This window comes from Erinaceus europaeus, chromosome 7, assembly GCF_950295315.1.
Source record: "Erinaceus europaeus chromosome 7, mEriEur2.1, whole genome shotgun sequence".
Taxonomy (NCBI): Eukaryota; Metazoa; Chordata; class Mammalia; order Eulipotyphla; family Erinaceidae; genus Erinaceus; species Erinaceus europaeus.
In genome coordinates, this window is record NC_080168.1 from 82,656,159 (window position 1) to 82,673,813 (window position 17,655).

Sequence of the window (17,655 nt, forward strand, 5' to 3'; positions counted from 1 at the left end):
GTGTTAGGGGGGTACTCACTGCAAACTCTAGTGTACTTCTGCTTTCAGGTATATATTTTGCACTAGATTATGGATACATGTGAACATATGCTCTCACAGAACCTGATCTATATCTAGGTTTTGGGACTTTGTTAGAAAGTGAACCACCTGGGATAGAATTAGAGAACAGTATGAAAGGAAAGTTCTCACCCGAGTAATGAAGCTGAAGGGTTGTCATTCCACACCTGGTCTCTGGACACAATCTGAGCTGAAGCATGTTGAGATGGCAATCCTTGTATTGATTAGATTGCGATCTGCTGATGCAATATTATTTGATAAGGATTGGGAGAGACTTGCAGGAAAGTGGGCCCTATCCTAAGGTTCCAGGACTGGGGAAAATATAGGCTCTATAGTGGAGATGTGAGGTTCCTGCTGTCTTAGGGTTCAAAAAGACAATGGATAGTTATTGTTATCGTCACATTATATGGTAATTGGGTTAACTTTGAAAAGTCCTTTTGTTAGGGTTTGCTGTATAGTACCCAGTATCTTGTGTATAGCTGTGCCACTGGTTGCTTCTGATCTACTTGGTCTAGGCTTTTGAGAGAGTCTGCATATCAAATACACAGCCTATATATTAAAAAGAATCAGTTTGTGTTTTAAAAACTTCAAGACATACAATTAATTTCCCCCCTCTCATATTAATTAACTAGTGATTTATATGACTATACTTTACTAGGAGTGTACATAAACACCATTCCCACCACAAAAAGACTGTGTCCCATCCCACCCACACACCCCCAACCCCTACCGGCCCAGGAAGCCACATGTCTACCCCTCACCACAGGGTTTTTACTTTGGTGCCCTACTTTCAATTTAGTCAGATCCCTTTCTGATCTTCTTTCTCAACTTCTGTTGATGAGTGGGATCATCCCATACGCATCTTTATCTTTCTGATTTAGTTCACTTAACATAATTCCTTCTATCTCTGTCCAAGAGGGTCAGAGAAGGTGGCTTCATTGTTCTTGATAGCTGCGTAGTATTCCATTGTGTATATATACCACAGCTTTCTCAGCCACTCATCTGTTGTTGGGCACCTGGGTTGCTTCCAGGTTTTAGCTATTATGAATTGTGCTGCTATGAACATAGGAGTGCACACTTCTTTTTGGTTGGGTGTTATGGAGTCCTTGGGGTATAACCCCAGGAGAGGAATTACTGGATCATATGGAAGGTCCATGTCTAGCCTTGTGAGAGTTTTCCAGACTGCACTCCATAGAGGCTGGACCAATTTACATTCCCACCAGCAGTGCAAAAGGGTTCCTCTTTCCCCACAGCCTCTCCAGCATTTGTTGCTGCTGTCCTTTTTGCTGTATGCCATTCTTACAGGAGTGAGGTGGTATCTCAATGTTGTCTTAATTTGCATTTCTCTGACAATCAGTGACCTAGAGCAGTTTTTCATATGTTTGTTAGCCTTTTGGATCTCCTCTGAGGTGAATGTTTTGTTCATATCCTCTGCCCATTTTTGGATGGGATCATTTGCTTTTTTGGTGGTAAGTTTGCTGAGCTCTGTATATTTTGGTGATTAGTTTCTTGTCTGATGTATGATATGTGAAGATCTCCCATTCTGTGAGGGGTCTCTTTGTTTAATAGTTTCTTTGGATGTGCAGAAGCTTTTCAATTTGATGTTGTCAAATTGGTTAGTTTCTGCTTTAGTCTTTCTTGCAATTGGGTTTATTTCATCAAAGATGTCCTTGATGTGTAGGTGGGAAACTGTTTTACCAATGTTTTCCTCTAAGTAATTGATTGTTTCTGGTCTTACATACAGGTCTTTGAACCATTTGGAGTTGATTTTTGTTTCTGGCGAGATGAAGTGGTTCAATTTCAACTTCTGCATGTTACAACCCAGTTTTTCCAGCACCATTTATTAAAGAGAACCTCCTTCTTTCATTTAATACTCTGGGCCCCTTATCAAGGATTAGATGTCCATACATTTGTGGATTTAATTCTGGGCTTTCAATTCTGTTCCACTGGTCTGTGTGCCTATTTTTGTTCCAGTAACATGCTGTCTTGATGATGATGACTTTATAATATAGTTTGAGATCTGGGAGTGTGATGCCTCCATTTCTGTTTCTTTTCCTCAAGATGGTTTTGGCAATTCTAGGTGTTTTCAGCTTCCAGATAAATGATTGTAGTATTTGTTCTATTCTCTTATAGAAGCTCGGTGGAACTTTGATGGGTATTGCATTTAATTTGTATATGGCTCTGGGGAGAATATTCATTTTGATGATATTTATTCTTCCAATCCATTAGCATAGGATGTCTTTCCTTTTCTTGGTATCAGTTTCTATTTCCTTGAGTAGCAACTCATAGTTTTCAGTGTACAAGTCTTTTACTTCTTTGGTTAACTTTATTCCTAGGTATTTGATTGATTTTGCTGAAACAGTAAATGGGAGTGATTTCTGGATGTCTCCTCCTTCAGATTTAGTGTTTTCACTAAGAAATGCCACTGATTTTTGTACATTGATATTGTTGCCTGACATCTTGCTATATTACCTAATAACTTCCAGTGGTTTTCTGCTGGATTCTTTAGGTTTTTCTATGTATACTATCATATCATCTCCAAAAAGTGGGATCTTGACTTCTTCCCTTCCAATCTGTATTCCTTTGATTTCTTCCTCTTGCCTGATTGCTATGGCAGTAACTTCCAATACTATGTTGAAGAGTAATGGTGATCAAGGACAACCCTGTCTAGTCCCCGATCGAAGGGGGAATGCTTTCAGCTTCTGTCCATTGAGTATGATGTTGGCTGTAGGTTTGCTATATATGGATTCCACTATCTTGAGGAATTTCCCATCTATTCCCATTTTTTGTAGAGTTTTGAGTATGAATGGGTGTTGAATTTTGTCAAAGGCTTTCTCTGCATCTATTGAAATACTTGTGTGGTTTTTAGCTTTGCTTTTATCGATGTGGTGAATGACATTGATTGACTTATGTATGTTGCACCAGCCTTGCATTCCTGGGATGAATCCCACTGGGTCGTGATGAACAATTTTTTTGATATGCTTCTGTATCCGGTTGGCCAAGATCTTGTTTATTATTTTGGCATCTATTCATTGGAGATATTGATCTGTAGTTTTCCTTTTTTGTTGTGTCCCTATCTGCTTTTGTTATCAGGGTGATGTTGGCTTCATAGAAGGTAGAAGGGAGTATTCCTGTTTCTTCAATCTTATGGAAAAGCTTAAGAAGTATGGGTACTAACTGTTTCCTGAAAGTATTGTAGAATTCATTTGTGAAGCCATCTGGTCCAGGAGTTTTGTTGTTGGGGAGATTCTTAATAACGGTTTAAATTTCTTTGACTGTGATTGGTGGATTTAGATTTTGTAGTTCTTCTTGGTTCAGTTTTGGAAGGGAATATGTTTCTAGGAATTGTTCCATTTCTTCCAGATTCTCTAGCTTGGTGGCGTATAGTTCTTTATAGAAGTTTCGCATGATTCTCTGAATTTCTGTGGTGTCAGTTGTGATATCTCCTCCATCGTTTACAATTCTTTTAATTTGAGTTTTCTCTCTTTTTTGTTTGGTGAGTCTGGCTAGGGGTTTGTCAATTTTGTTTCACCTTTCAAAGAACCAACATTTGGCTTCATTGATCTTTTATATGTTTTTCTTATTTTTGATTTTGTTTATTTCTGCTCTTATTTTAGTGATCTCTATCCTTCTGGTTGCTTTAGGGTTCCATTGTTCCTCTTCCTCTAAGTCCTTGACATGTACAGTAAGGTGATTCATTTGAGCTTTTTCTTGTTCTCTAATATGTGATTTCTTGGCTGTGAGTTTCCCTCTCAATACTGCTTTAGCTGTGTCCCCAATATTTTGATAACTTGTGTCTTCATTTTCCTTTGTTTCCAGGAACATTTGAATTTCCTACTTGAGTTACTCTTGACCGTGTGGTTCTTAAGGATTATGTTGTTTAGTTTCCAAATTCTGTGACTTTTAATAATTTTCTGTTTGGTTTTAAATATTAGTTTTACTCTACAGTGGTCTGAGAAGATACTTGGGATGATTTCAATGTTCTTGAATTTATTGATGCTGTCTTTGTGGCCTACCATGTGGTCTATCCTTGAGTATGTGTTATGTGTATTTGAAAAGAATGTGTATTCCAGTTTTTTTGGGGTGAAGGACTCTGAAAATGTCCAAGAGGTCTAGTCTGTCAATCTCTTCATTTAATTCGCTTGTATCTTTGTTGATTCTCTGCTTTGTTGATCTGTCTATGTGTGAGAGTGGGGCATTAAAGTCTCCCACTATTATTGTATTACTACTGATGTATTTTTGTAGTTCTTTCATTAGGAGCTTGATGTATTTAGATGGTCCCTCATTGGGTGCATAGATGTTAATGATTGTTAAGTCTTCTTGGCTGATTGATTCTCTAATCATTATGTAATGTCCTTGCTTATCTTTTATTACTTTATTTAATTTAAAATCTATTGTGTCTGATATGAGAATGGCTGTTCCTGCCTTTTTTGGTGGTCTGTTAGCCTGTATGATAGTTTTCCATCCTTTCACTTTAAGTCTGTGTTTATCTTGTTGTGTGAAGGGATTCTTGCAAGCAGCATATGGTTGGAAAATGTTTTCTGATCCATCCCCCACTTCTGTGCCTTTTGGTGGGTGAGTTTAAGCCATTGACATTTATTGATATTATGGATTTAATGTATTGTAGTGCCATTGTTCAACAAATTTTTATTTGTTCTGATATATTGCAAGTATTATAGTGAAGTTCTTGTTTATAAGAGGTCTTTTTGAACCTCTTTTAGGGCCTGTTTGTTGATGGTTGCCTCCTTTATCTGTTGCTTGTCTAAGAAGGTTTTGATCCCTCCATGTAGTTTGATGAAAGTCTAGCAGGATATATTATCCTTGGTTGAAACCCTTTTTCATTCATGGCTCAATAGATATCTTGCCATTCTTTTCTGGCTTTTAGAGTTTGAGTGGAGAAGTCTGCTGATAGTCTTTTGGGTTTTCCCCTGTATGTGACTTTTTGTTTCTCTCTTGCAGCCTTTAGCATCCTTTCTTTATCCTTACTTTTTCTCATTGTGACTATGATGTGTCTTGGTGTCTTCAGGTCTGGGTTGATTCTGTTTGGTACTCTCTGGGCCTCTTGAATCTTGATGTCCTTTCTGTTATTTAGGTATGGGAAGTTTTCTTCTATAATTTCCTCTAGAATGTTTCCTTCCCCTTCCTCTCTTTCTTCCTCTGGCAGGCCAATTATATGAATGTTACTTCTTTTGAGATCATCCCATATGTCTCTGTTGTTGTTTTCAGTGTCTCTCAATCTCTTTTTGAGATCTTTCACCTCTTTCTTAGTTTTCTCTAATTCATCCTCTGTATGACTAATTCTGTTTTCTGCTACTGTTAGTCTGCTTTCCCTTCCCTCAGCTTCTTTCCTCAGTTCTGCTATTTCAGCTTTCAGTTCTCTAATTGCCTCAAGATAATCAGCATTTTCCTTGGTGGTCTCAACTGTTGTTTCCCTAATACTGCTATTCCTTTCCTTCAAAGTTGTTTTCATTTCTGTGGTTAATAAGTTTATTATTCCTTGCATACTTTTCTTATCTATGGTTACTTCTGGCTGATTTGTAGTTTCTTCTGGGCTTTTGTCTCCATTCATTGGAGTAGCAGTTTTATTTGTTTTTGATCTACCCATTTTTTAAATTTATGTGTTTCTTATTTTATGTTCTGTTGTTCCTCAGTTGTTGTGTTTTGAGTACAAGCAACACTGTAGTGAATACATTTATGTCAAATGCAATCACCAACCTCAGAAATTACAATAGCAACTGAAGCAAGTATTGAAGCAGTTTAATCACTACCAATTAGCCAAACAATGTCTCCAGTCCATGAAAGAATAGCAACCAAGTCCAAGTGAAGAAGAAAGAGACAGGAAAAAAGGGATAGCAAGAATAGACAATTATGCAAATCTACTATCCACTGTATTTTCTTGGGGTAGCAAGGGGAGAAAGGGAAGTAGAGCAGAGATACACACATAGAGAGCCCACTCTGAGTCAGATTTCTTCCCCAAAATAATTCACAAATGAATATCAGTGAATTCAGAAAGCCATTGAAGAAGGAAGAAAGGAAGACAAGATAAAAAAGAAAGAGAAACAAGAGATATAAAAGAAAAATATAAGAAAAGAGCTGTAATAAAAGAGCAGTGAAAGGAAAGTTTTTTAAATAGACTCAGTGTTTTTACACCTTTGCTATTTGAAAGTCTATTCTAGACTGCCCTATTACTCATTACTAACTGGGCCATAGCAATAGGTAGGACCTATTGAGCTAATTTCCAGCTGACAGCAGAGCTATGCCAGCAACTGTCAAAGGCAGTCTGGAGAAGGCTTTAGCAAAAAATATCCTTTTGATCCTTCCCCACACAGAATTCACATTAAATTCAAATAATTTATTATGAATTTTTTATGGCAACTATGTGATTTTTGAAGTTACTTTAGAAATAAAATTATTCCTTTTATTTATTTCATATATTTTTTCTTTCTATTTTTTTATAGGCCACAGAGAAATTGAGAGGGGTGAGATAGATATAGAGGTAGAGAGAAGGACAGACACCTGCAGACAGAGAGAAATCAAAAGGGACGGAAAAGATAGGGAAATTAAAAGGGTGACACCTGCAGTGCTGCTTCACTGATGGTGAAGTATTTCCCCTGCAGGTGGAGAGTAGCTAGAACCCCAGTAATTTGTGGTCTCAGCTAGGCTCACCACTGCCTGGCCTCTATGTCTTCCTTTTCTTCCAAGTAAAATAGATTAGTTTCTTCTTCACATACTTTCTTTTTGTAAAACTTTCTTACCCCCCCACCTCTCCAGAGCACTGCTCAGCTTTGCCTTATGTTGGTGCTAAGGACTGAACCTGGAACCTAGTAGTATCAGACGTGAAAGTCTTTTGCATTACAACTATGCTGTCTCCCTAGCCCCTAGATAGACTTTCTTATTTATGGTTAAGAAAGCATAAGGTGGTTGTGAGGGTGATCTGGCTGCGACATCTGTCACCCCATTGATCGCCAGGGTTGATTCGGCTGATCTGGCTGGCTATGCGGGTGTCCACTTCCTCCCTCACCGCTCCATGTGCATCCCTCCCAAAGCTGTGCCCTCAGTCGAAGAGGATGGCCTTCCCCGAATAGAGACAGACCGATCTTTGGTCGAGGGTATAGGAGTTGCTGCGTACCCCTGCTAGAACCTCCAAACAAGCTCTCAAGAAAGCATAAGGTACAATTACTAGAGTTGGAGTTATTGATATTTTATTTAAGCACACTCACTTTCTGCTTATTGTTCCCATTTTAATTATCCCTGAATGATATCCTTTTTAGGTTTATTTGCCCTACTTGGAAAAGCACAGCTGATTTAGGTGGCCACCAGGGAAAAGGGACAGAGTGAACATGATCTGCTGCACACACACACACACACACACACACACACACACACACACACACATCAAAGCTTAAGTGAAATGTTTTGCTTTCACTGGGCAAATTATTTTCACCTAAGCTATCATAACTTAAACATATGTTGTTGGCATAATGTCTAAAAGGGTCATCTTCAGCTTGTGAATAACTTGACACCCACATGACATTTCCACAAATATCTATGGGACGCTTATTTGCAGGTCATATTTGACACCCAACTGTGTCTTCAGTGCATCTTTTTTTTTTCTTCTAATGCTGTTGCTTAGTCTGTGCCTTTGCCATTCTCTAATATATAACATATATTTTTCCACAATTTCCTCCAACCCCCCCCCCCGCACAAAATAGCCTATTTATGTAAGACTTTCTTGAAGTGTTTTTCTTTGGGGAGGGGAGTATATTGCAATAGTGACTGGCATTTCTGGTGTTTAAGATTCTCTGGTTCATTTGTTTCTCTTCTCAGTTTTCCTTTTTGTGCCCCACACTTTCTCTCAGAAATACTCTTCCCTTAGATATACATCAGCCTTTCCTGATTTCTTCCTTTTTAATCATTTCAGTTTTTAAAAGAATTTTTTTTTATTTAATGAAAGAACCAAAGTGTCACTCTGGTCTATGTAGTATTGGGTATGGACCTTGGGACCTCTTACATGTAAATCCTACACTCTACTGCTGAACCATTTTTCAACCTGTTTTGCCATTTTCTTATACAGGATCACTGTCATCTCTCCAAATCTTACCTAAAAAGTGCTGAGTCAGATTAGCCTCTCAACATATTCAATAGTTTCAGTGCAGCTCTAGCATTTCTTGTGCAACAATTCTTGGATAAGACTTACCTTGACCCTTTGCTTTTCTGGAGAAAGGGTATTAATTATCAGGACAGAGTTCTAGTCTTTTTTTATTTATTTATTTTTTATTTAAGAAAGGATAACTTAACAAAACCATAGGGTAGAAGGGGTACAACTCCACACAATTCCCACCACCCAATCTCCATATCCCATCCCCTCCCCTGATAGCTTTCCCATTCTCTATCCCTCTGGGAGCATGGACCCAGGGTCATTGTGGGTTGCAGAAGGTGGAAGGTCTGGCTTCTGTAATTGCTTCCCCGCTGTACATGGATGTTGACTGGTCGGTCCGTACTCCCAGTCTGCCTCTCTCTTTCCCTAGTAGGGTGGGTCTCTGGGGAAGCGGAGCTCCAGGACACATTGGTGGGGTCTTCAGTTCAGGAAAGACTGGCCGGCATCCTAATGGCATCTGGAACCTGGTGGCTGAAAAGAGAGTTAACTTACAAAGTCAAACAAATTGTTGAGCAGTCACGGACCCAAAGGTTGCAATAGTGGAGAGGAAGTGTTGGGGGTGGGGGGTACTCACTGCAAACTCTAGTGTACTTCTGCTTTCAGGTATATATTTTGCACTTGTTTATGGATATGTGTGAATATATGCTCTCACAGAACCTGGTCTATGTCTAGGTTTTGGGACTTTGTTAGAAAGTGAACCACCTGGGGTTCACTTAGAGAATGCTATGAAAGGAAAGGTTTCAGCTGAGTAATGAAGCTGAAGGGTTGTCATTCCACACCTGAAGTCTCTGGACACAGTCTGAGCTGAAGCTACTCTTACTCATCAGGATACCCATTTTATGAGAGCCATCACTCAAGGCCTACTAAGTGTTTACTGTACACATTTTATTTTGTGTTTTATAATTTTTGTCCTTGCCTCCTACAATTTCTTCTTCCATTAGTCTGATCTCTCATTTTTTAGATATTGAGCCAGAAACTCCTTTCCAGAAGTCAAGCTCTTACTCTGCAGATGATATGATAGTATACATAGAAAAACATAAAGAATCCAGCAGAAAGCTACTGGAAGTTATTAGCCATTATAACAAGGTGTCAGGCTACAAAATCAGTGTACAAAAATCAGTGACATTCGTTTATGCAAACACTAAATCCAAAGAAGAGGGTATCCATAATTCCCTCCCATTCACTGTCAGAGAAAAATCAATAAAATATCTAGAAATAAACCTGACCGAAGAAGTGAAAGACTTGTATGCTGAAAACTATGAGTCACTATTCAAAGAAATAGAAAATAATACCAAGAAATGGAAAGACATCCCATGCTCATGTACTGGAAGAATTAATATCATCAAAATTAATATTCTCCCCAGAGCCATATACAAATTTAATGTGATACCCATCAAAGTTCCACCAAGATTCTTTAAGAGAATAGAACAAAAATTACAATCATTTATCTGGAACCAGAAAACACCTAGGATTGCCAAAACAATCTTGAGGAAAAGAAGCAGAAACTCCTTTTCAGATTACTAGATATGTATATCCTCAGTAGATACGTTGGGGATTGGGCTGGATGCATTGATGTGGAGTAAATTACTCTTCTGCTCCTCAGCAGGAATCTCATCAGTTCAATGACAAGGTGATTGTTTAGTTGGACAAGATAACAGGCATTTTTTGATGTCCAGAAAAAATAATATATAAAAATATATCACTTTTTAATGGATGTAGCGGAGGTCAACAATTCAATCTGGTTAACATATGAAAGCAGCAAACTCCTAAATGTACTTCTGAAGTGATTGCTTTTGAAAGTGATTAACTGGGCTGTTATTACCATCAAATTGAAAAGGAATATAGGAACTCTGTGATCTGTAGCTGAAGTTTGGGAGGAGCAGAAAGGGGGAAGGAACTGGATGATTAAAGATGTCTCAATAACAGAAAAAGCTGGCAGTACTATTTAGCATCTCTGTAGCTGTGATTGCCCTAGCCCACTTCTCTGCACTCTGTTATATTGCTATCTATTCACTGAACACTCAACTCTGGATACAAGCAGTATCTCACTGAATATCAAGTCAACTCATGGGGGAAACTCTATTATATTTATGTACAAGGAGAGTCTAGTAAGTGCTGACCAAGGTCACCATGAAATATCTAGGAGAGAAGCTTCAGCTGTGATTAACCATGAGGTTTTTTTGATTAGCTCACACAACATCATCTAGTATTGCTGAAGATCTATGTAGAAGTTCTGTGAAAACAATGAAGAATTTATAGCTCTTGATGTTAGTGCTCTCACCATTAACTGGGCATGTTATTTCAGTGCTAAGAATATGCCAAGTATAAAATTGGTGGACCTGGTTGAATACACACATTACAGTGATCAAGGACCCAGGTTCAAGCTCCCAGTCCTCACCTGCAGAGGGAAAGCTTTGTGAGATATGTAGCAGTGCTATGGGGCTATAGGTGTCTCTCTCTCTCAATCTTCATCTCCCCTTTCCCTCTTGATTTTTCTCTGCCTCTAGCCAATAAATAATAATAAAAGAAATTTCATTTTTAGTTAGTATAATACATTGTCAAAAATTTTTTTACGTACAGCAGAGACAACCATGCACATTTTATATGACTCATCAGTGATAACTTACATTAAAATTGCTCAGGAGCAGCATAATCTGGGGGATTTTCCTGTGACTTGCAACCACAGGAATGCCATATAATTTAAAGAACATGTTCTCCATAGTAGCAGTGATTTGTTTTTATTATTTATTTATTCTTTTGCCTCCTGGGTTATCACTGGGGCTCGGTGCCTGCATTACAAATCCACTGTTCTTGTGGCTGTTTTTCATTTTTTAAAAATAAGACAGAGATAAATTGAGAGGGGAGGGGAAGATAGAGAGGGAGAGAGAAAGACACCTGCAGACCTGCTTCACCATTTTGAATCAACTCCACTGCAGGTGGGGAGCTGGGGGCTCAAACCAGGGTCTGGATCCTTAACACTTTGTACTGTATGTACTTAACCAGGTGCACCACTGCCTGTCCCCAATTTAATAACTGTTTACAAGATCAGAAGATTATAAGGATATAGTTCCACTGCACCCACCATTGCAATTCTGTGCCTCTTACCCCTAACTCTCAGCATATGCACCATAGTTCTCGCAAAGTCATAGAGACAGTTTGACTACATTAAACATGCTTTTCTTTGAGGTACAATAAAAAATGTGGTAAAAACCCCAATTCACTCTAACAGATGGACCCTCTGGCAGCACTGTAGAAATGACATGGAAATAACACTAGTTTGAGCATACTGGAGATTCTTGACTTTATTGTTTGAAACTCCATTTGCATTCAACTATGACCCATATTTCCATGAGATCATCTTTCATCAGATCACATTATTTGTGAAATCCAATTTTAGAATAAATGGACCAGTATCATTCCTTGGCCACATCAAGATCTTCAGTGGGATGGCAGGATCAAGACAGCTGGGCCAACTCTTCTTTTTAAAAAACAACTGAAATAGTTTTTGCAAATTAGAAAAGAAAATATACATAAAATTTGAAAACAGCCCAAGTCCTGATTACCATAGTCAGGTTGGATCAGGTTAAAAATGAAGGCTGAAAGCAAAGGCATGACTCTCAAAGTTCCATTAACACAGAGACTATTGAAATTGACTGAACTTTCTAGGAAATGAAGTCATTGAACAAGGTGATATGGGCTCTGGGGGATGAGGAGAGGGAGAGGAGTGAGAAGAAAGAAGAACTTTCAGGCCTTAACTTTCATGGACCTAATTTGGGGATGAGAGTGTTTTGTAGACACCTATCTTGGTGAGATGAGAAATTTTTCCTGTGTGCCAATAACTTTACTGTATACCATAAGCCTCCCAATAAAAATAAAGAAGTAAAGAATGGAAGAAAGAAATGAAGGAAGGAAGGAAGGAAGGAAGGAAGGAAGGAAGGAAGGAACTGGAAGCATCTCTGTGCCTATAATAACAATAGAACTGAAAGAGGGAAGGAGAAACATGTTATCTTTACTAAAATACAGTATTATATGAGTGGACTTATAGATGAAATGAATAAGTGTTGTATGTCTTTATGTTTACCTTCACAGCTGGCTACACCTACTTCCTGCTTTGGAAATAAGTCATAGAGCAGAGAGAAACTGTAATTGATGGTTGTACTACTATACTTCTCTATACTCTCTGCCATATTACCCTATAAGAATTGTTCACCCATAAAATGCAGTTCACTATTTTGTACTGAAAAGTTAGTATAATGCATTGTTAAAAAAAAGCCTTTGACAAGATTCAACATCTTTTCATGATCAAAGCATTTTTTTTAAATGGGCATATATATTTATGGACAATATAATTAAATCTATGTAGAGTAAAACTATAGCCAACATCAAGTTCAATAGCAAGGAAAACAAAACAAAAGCAAAATTAATCCAGTGGGACTACATCAAGGTGAAGTTTTCATTTGTTTGTTTAATATTTACCCCATCAATCTAACTCAGGGCCCATGTATATTCATATTTAGCACAGACCTGTGTAACCTCCCATCAGTCTGAGCTCACAGTTCAGTCTCTGGTGGGAACATTGGTGGGAAATGGCTGCACTCATTTCCAGACCAGTCTTCCTTCCGTGGCAGGGTAGGATGACCCAACCTCCCCAAAAGAGGGGAAAATGAAATTCATTCAACTTGCTTCTTCTTTTACCAGATGAACTATCAAAAGGTATAGCATGCTTCTTGTTTTAAGCTAGAAATTTCCTAATAAGCATTTACAACTGTTCTACTGTGTTCATCCTAACTCCTTATATAGATGTATTAAATTTAGGATTCAATTGCTTTTGCCATTTATTATCTAAGAATAAACTCTTAAAATTCTTTATTTGGATTTCTGTTTTGGTTTCAAGTAAACAGGCCTTTTTCTTTATGCATTAACACACTACAAGCCAGTTGGAGCAGTTTGACTTAAGTACCTAAGGTGAGGCTGTCATCACCAATGTGGCACTGTTATTGCACCAACAAGGGAATCTGAGGCTAGGTTTAGGTGAGCCTGTCCACATTCTTTTCTATACTTGGCTTCCCTTGGCTGTGGCTAGTGAAAGTTCTGTTCCCTGTTCTTTAACCCTAAAAACATTCTTTTAATCTCTAGGATGCACTCTTCTTTGACAATCTGAGATCTGAAAACCTTCATTCCTTAAATATGACACAATAGCCCCTTTCCATTTTCCTGTTGGATTCTCAGTACCTTCCCACACTAATCTGCCTAATGACTGACTTGTCCTGAATCTCTGCTTTCCTGTGCTTTTCATAATCTTTCCCACTCACTTCAAGGTGTTTTTGTGTGTTGATAGAAACATAGCCTGATTCTGAAAGACATTGTCCAAGTTATCTTCTCCAGGACCCTTTCATCTAAGATTATTTTCTCTCACTCCATGCAACTTAATTTATATATACACTACTCTGACTAACTTCCATTCCATATTTATTTATTTTTCCTTTTATTGGGAGTGTTAATGGTTTACAGTAGAGTCCATTACTCAGTTCTTACATTATCTTTCATCTTTTTATATGTAAATATTTAATAAGAAAATTATTAGCTTGATGTAAAAAAAAGCAAGTATATGACCACTGAAAACTTACCATTTCCCTGTAATGTATTTGTTCCAACTTCTTTTGTGTATGTGTGTGTGTGGGGGGGGGTGGAACACACTTTCTGATAAAGCTTACTATGCTCCCCACAATATTCAAACCAGCCGTCAGCATTTTGAAACAAAAGCACCCTGGTACAATATTTTGTGGTAAAAACAAAACTCTATTTTCTCTACATAAGCAAAGGATTGTGAATTTTTCTTAGCATATCAGGGGAACCATCAGTGCAAATTGATTCACATATATCAAACATGAACATACTTTCAAAAACAGGCACTGAGAGTACTGAACTCATCAATCTCTTTGTAACTGTTAGCAATGGTTCACAGAACAAGGCATCTTTGATGTTTCTCCTTTATGAACAACCCAAACATGGGAGCTTACTATATTCCTCAACTTCAGATGACTTGGATGAATACCCACTATGTGAGATCTAATATGGATAACTTCTATACTTGCTCATCAATGAATTCTAGAAGAGAACACAATTTTTAAGGGACTTACTGAAGTTCCTTTTCTACATCTGTTTTAAATACCATGTCCTTTTCAATGCACAAGAGTTCACTAATTTTTCAACAGTTGTATGAAACTTTTTTCTTGGTCATACAAATATGCAATAGGATCTGAAACTTAAAATAAACAGTGACTTCTCAGGTGTCAAATCCAAACATTTAAATACATTTCTAAAAACAGTTGCATATCCAGATGCATAACTTTGTTTTGTTGAAAGAACTACTATGATAGTTTGAACTAGAAAATCACAAATTGCACAAAATACACTATAGTCACAAATATTGTACAGTGAACATCCAAATAATTTATTCCTATTCCCATCTCTGTCTCTTTCTCCTCCTCCTCCCTTTCTTTCTTTCTTTCTTTGCCACCATACTTACTTTTGGGTTTCAGTGTCTGCATGAAAAATTCACTGCTCCTGGTGATGTATTTGCTGTTGTTTTTTGTTTGTTTTTTGATAGAGACAGAAAAATTGTGAAGGAAGGGAGGATAAAGAGGGAGAGAGAGCAAGAGAGATAACTCTATCACTGCTTTATTGCTCATAAGCCTCCCCCTTAAAGGTGGTGACTAGGGTTTGAACCTGGGTACTTGCATGTGGTATATATGCTATATTGGTTGTGCCACCAAACAGCCCTCCTTTAGTATTTATTTAGCATGGCTCACTCAAAAATATATGAGTTCCTTGAGATAGTGTGGAATTTCCTTTAACCTGTGTGAATGTTGTGATAGCTAATATTTAATAAACAGTTGTCTATATTTCAGACACTACACTAAATGCTTTGTAAAATGTATCTCATGTAATCACACAGTATGGTTAAAAATTATTACCATAATTTTATAGAACCAAATATTGATGTTTGATTATGGTTGCAGCAATATGTTTTTTAAGTCACATTTCCCACTAAAATGAACAAGGCATTCCTAAAGATATGGCTAAGGCTAGACCTGGAACAGGAAATAAACTGAAGAGCCTTGGATGCTTTGTTTTGCCAGATAGTAAAGGAGCTAGCAAAGGTAAGTGAGGTTATGGTGACCACTTATCTAATTTTCCCAGTACTGCTCCCATTTTAAAAAGGAATCCAGTATTAGATGAACCCCCTCACTCCAAGACAAGAACAAATAATGACATCATGTCAAAAAGACATTAACTCAAACTTCAGTAGGTTCTTATATGATAAAGTAGCATATTTTGAGGGGCCATGTGGTGGTACACCTGGTTGAGCAAACAGGTAACAATGTGCAAGAACCTGTATTCAAGTCCCAGGTCCCCACTTGCAGGGGGAAAGCTTTGCAAGTGGTGAAGCAGGGCTGCAGGTGTCTTTCTGTCTCTCTCCCTCTCTGTCACTCCCTCCCCTCTTGATTTCTGGCTGTCTCTATCCAATAAATAAGATAATAAAATAAAGAAGTATAATTTGAATATAAATATGATAGTTGTAATGTGGAGGGGGCCTGGAGTTGTGCACCCAGTTAAGTGCACATAGTACTAAATTCAGGGACCCATGCAAAGATCCAAATTTTAGCCCCCTGCTCCCCATGTTCTGGGGGGGACACTCCACAAGCATAGAAGCAGGTCTGCAGGTGTCTATCTTTCTCTATGTCACCTCATCTCTCAATTTCTCTGTCCTATCCAACAAAATGAAAACAATGGCTGCCAGGAACAATGGATTTATAGTGCTGGCACTGAGCCCCAGCAATAACCCTGGAGGAAAAAAAAAGTTACAATGTCTTGAAGTGCTTCAAATATAATTTAAAAAAAATAGACCATTGTATTGTTATATGGAAAAATGGGAAATGTTATGCATGTACAAACTATTGTATTTACTGTCAAATTTAAAACGTTACTTCCCCAATAAAGAAATTTAAAAAAAGAAGAAGAAAAGAAAAAAATAGACCATGGTGCACACAAACAGACAATAAAACACTATCTAGCACCACAGGGCAAAGAAAAGAAATGCTTCATATTTGTATAGATCGATGAGTTCATAATAATACTAATAGACAAAACTAATTTATCATTATTAGAGGGAATAAACTCATTGTTTTGATAACCAAGCACTTATTTGGCCTTTCTTAAAGGAGAAAACAGTAGTCTTGAGTATCCAGATTGTAGATGAAGAGTTTCTTATTACAGATATGGTTTAACTGATACATGAAAAGGGAAGATTAAATTTATAATAACATCATTATGTAAATCTTCATTGATTTATATTGAGCATAAACAGCTGTTAATTTTACCAAATTAGTGACACCCTAATATTATATATACATATACATACATATATATATATATGAAGAACAATACTACCTATGAAGAATTTCTCTAGATCTAATAGAGGAACCCCAAGGACACTGGGCCATGTTAATTTACACCAAGAAATGCAGTCAGCAAAATATAGAGTGTGGAATTACTGGTTTTCTTTAATAAATAATTACATGAAAAAATGTGAAAGTAGAATATACAGATTAAAATAGATTTAAGAAATATGTTAACCAGTTACAATGTGTAGACTAATGATTGCAATAAATTATTTAAACTAAAATATTCTTTAAGAATTGAGATAATAATTGAAACTTGTATAGATAATGATGTTAATTATTTTAAAACTTAATGTGATAATGGTAATCTTATTTTATTTTAGAATGCCTTATGTTTTAAAAGACATACTGAAATGTTGTTGCCAAAGTTATAATATGCTAAGTTATGCTTCAAAATAATATGGAGCTGGTATAAAGGAATAATTTATTATATAAATAAAACAGGACTGACTGAGATCAAATTGCCCCCCCCCTCAATAGAGAAGAGGGACAGAGAAGGAAAGCGAAGAAAGAGGAGAGGAGAGGCACTACAGCACTACTGCACCACAGAAAAAGGTCCCCTTTTGCATGATGCTTCCATGTGTTGTCCAGGGACTCAAACCCAGGTCTTCACTCATGGTCAAGTGTGAGCTTTACCAACTGAGACCTATTATGGCCCCCTTAACTACTTTATTTTCTATGTTATTTTATAGGACAGAGATAAATTGAGGGAGAAGGGGGAGATAGAGATGAAGAGAGTGGGAGAAATATAGTGGTTATCTATGCATATGGGGATGGGGAGACACATCTTTGGTGATGGGAGTGGTGAAAAACTAAATAAAAAATAAAATGAGAGAGAAGTATAGACACCTGGGGATGGGAAGACAAAATAATGGCTTTGCAAAAGATAGACACCTATAGACAGGCTTCACCACTCGTGAAGCATCCCACTGTAATTGGGGAATGGGGGCTTGAAACCTGGTCCTTGCATATAGT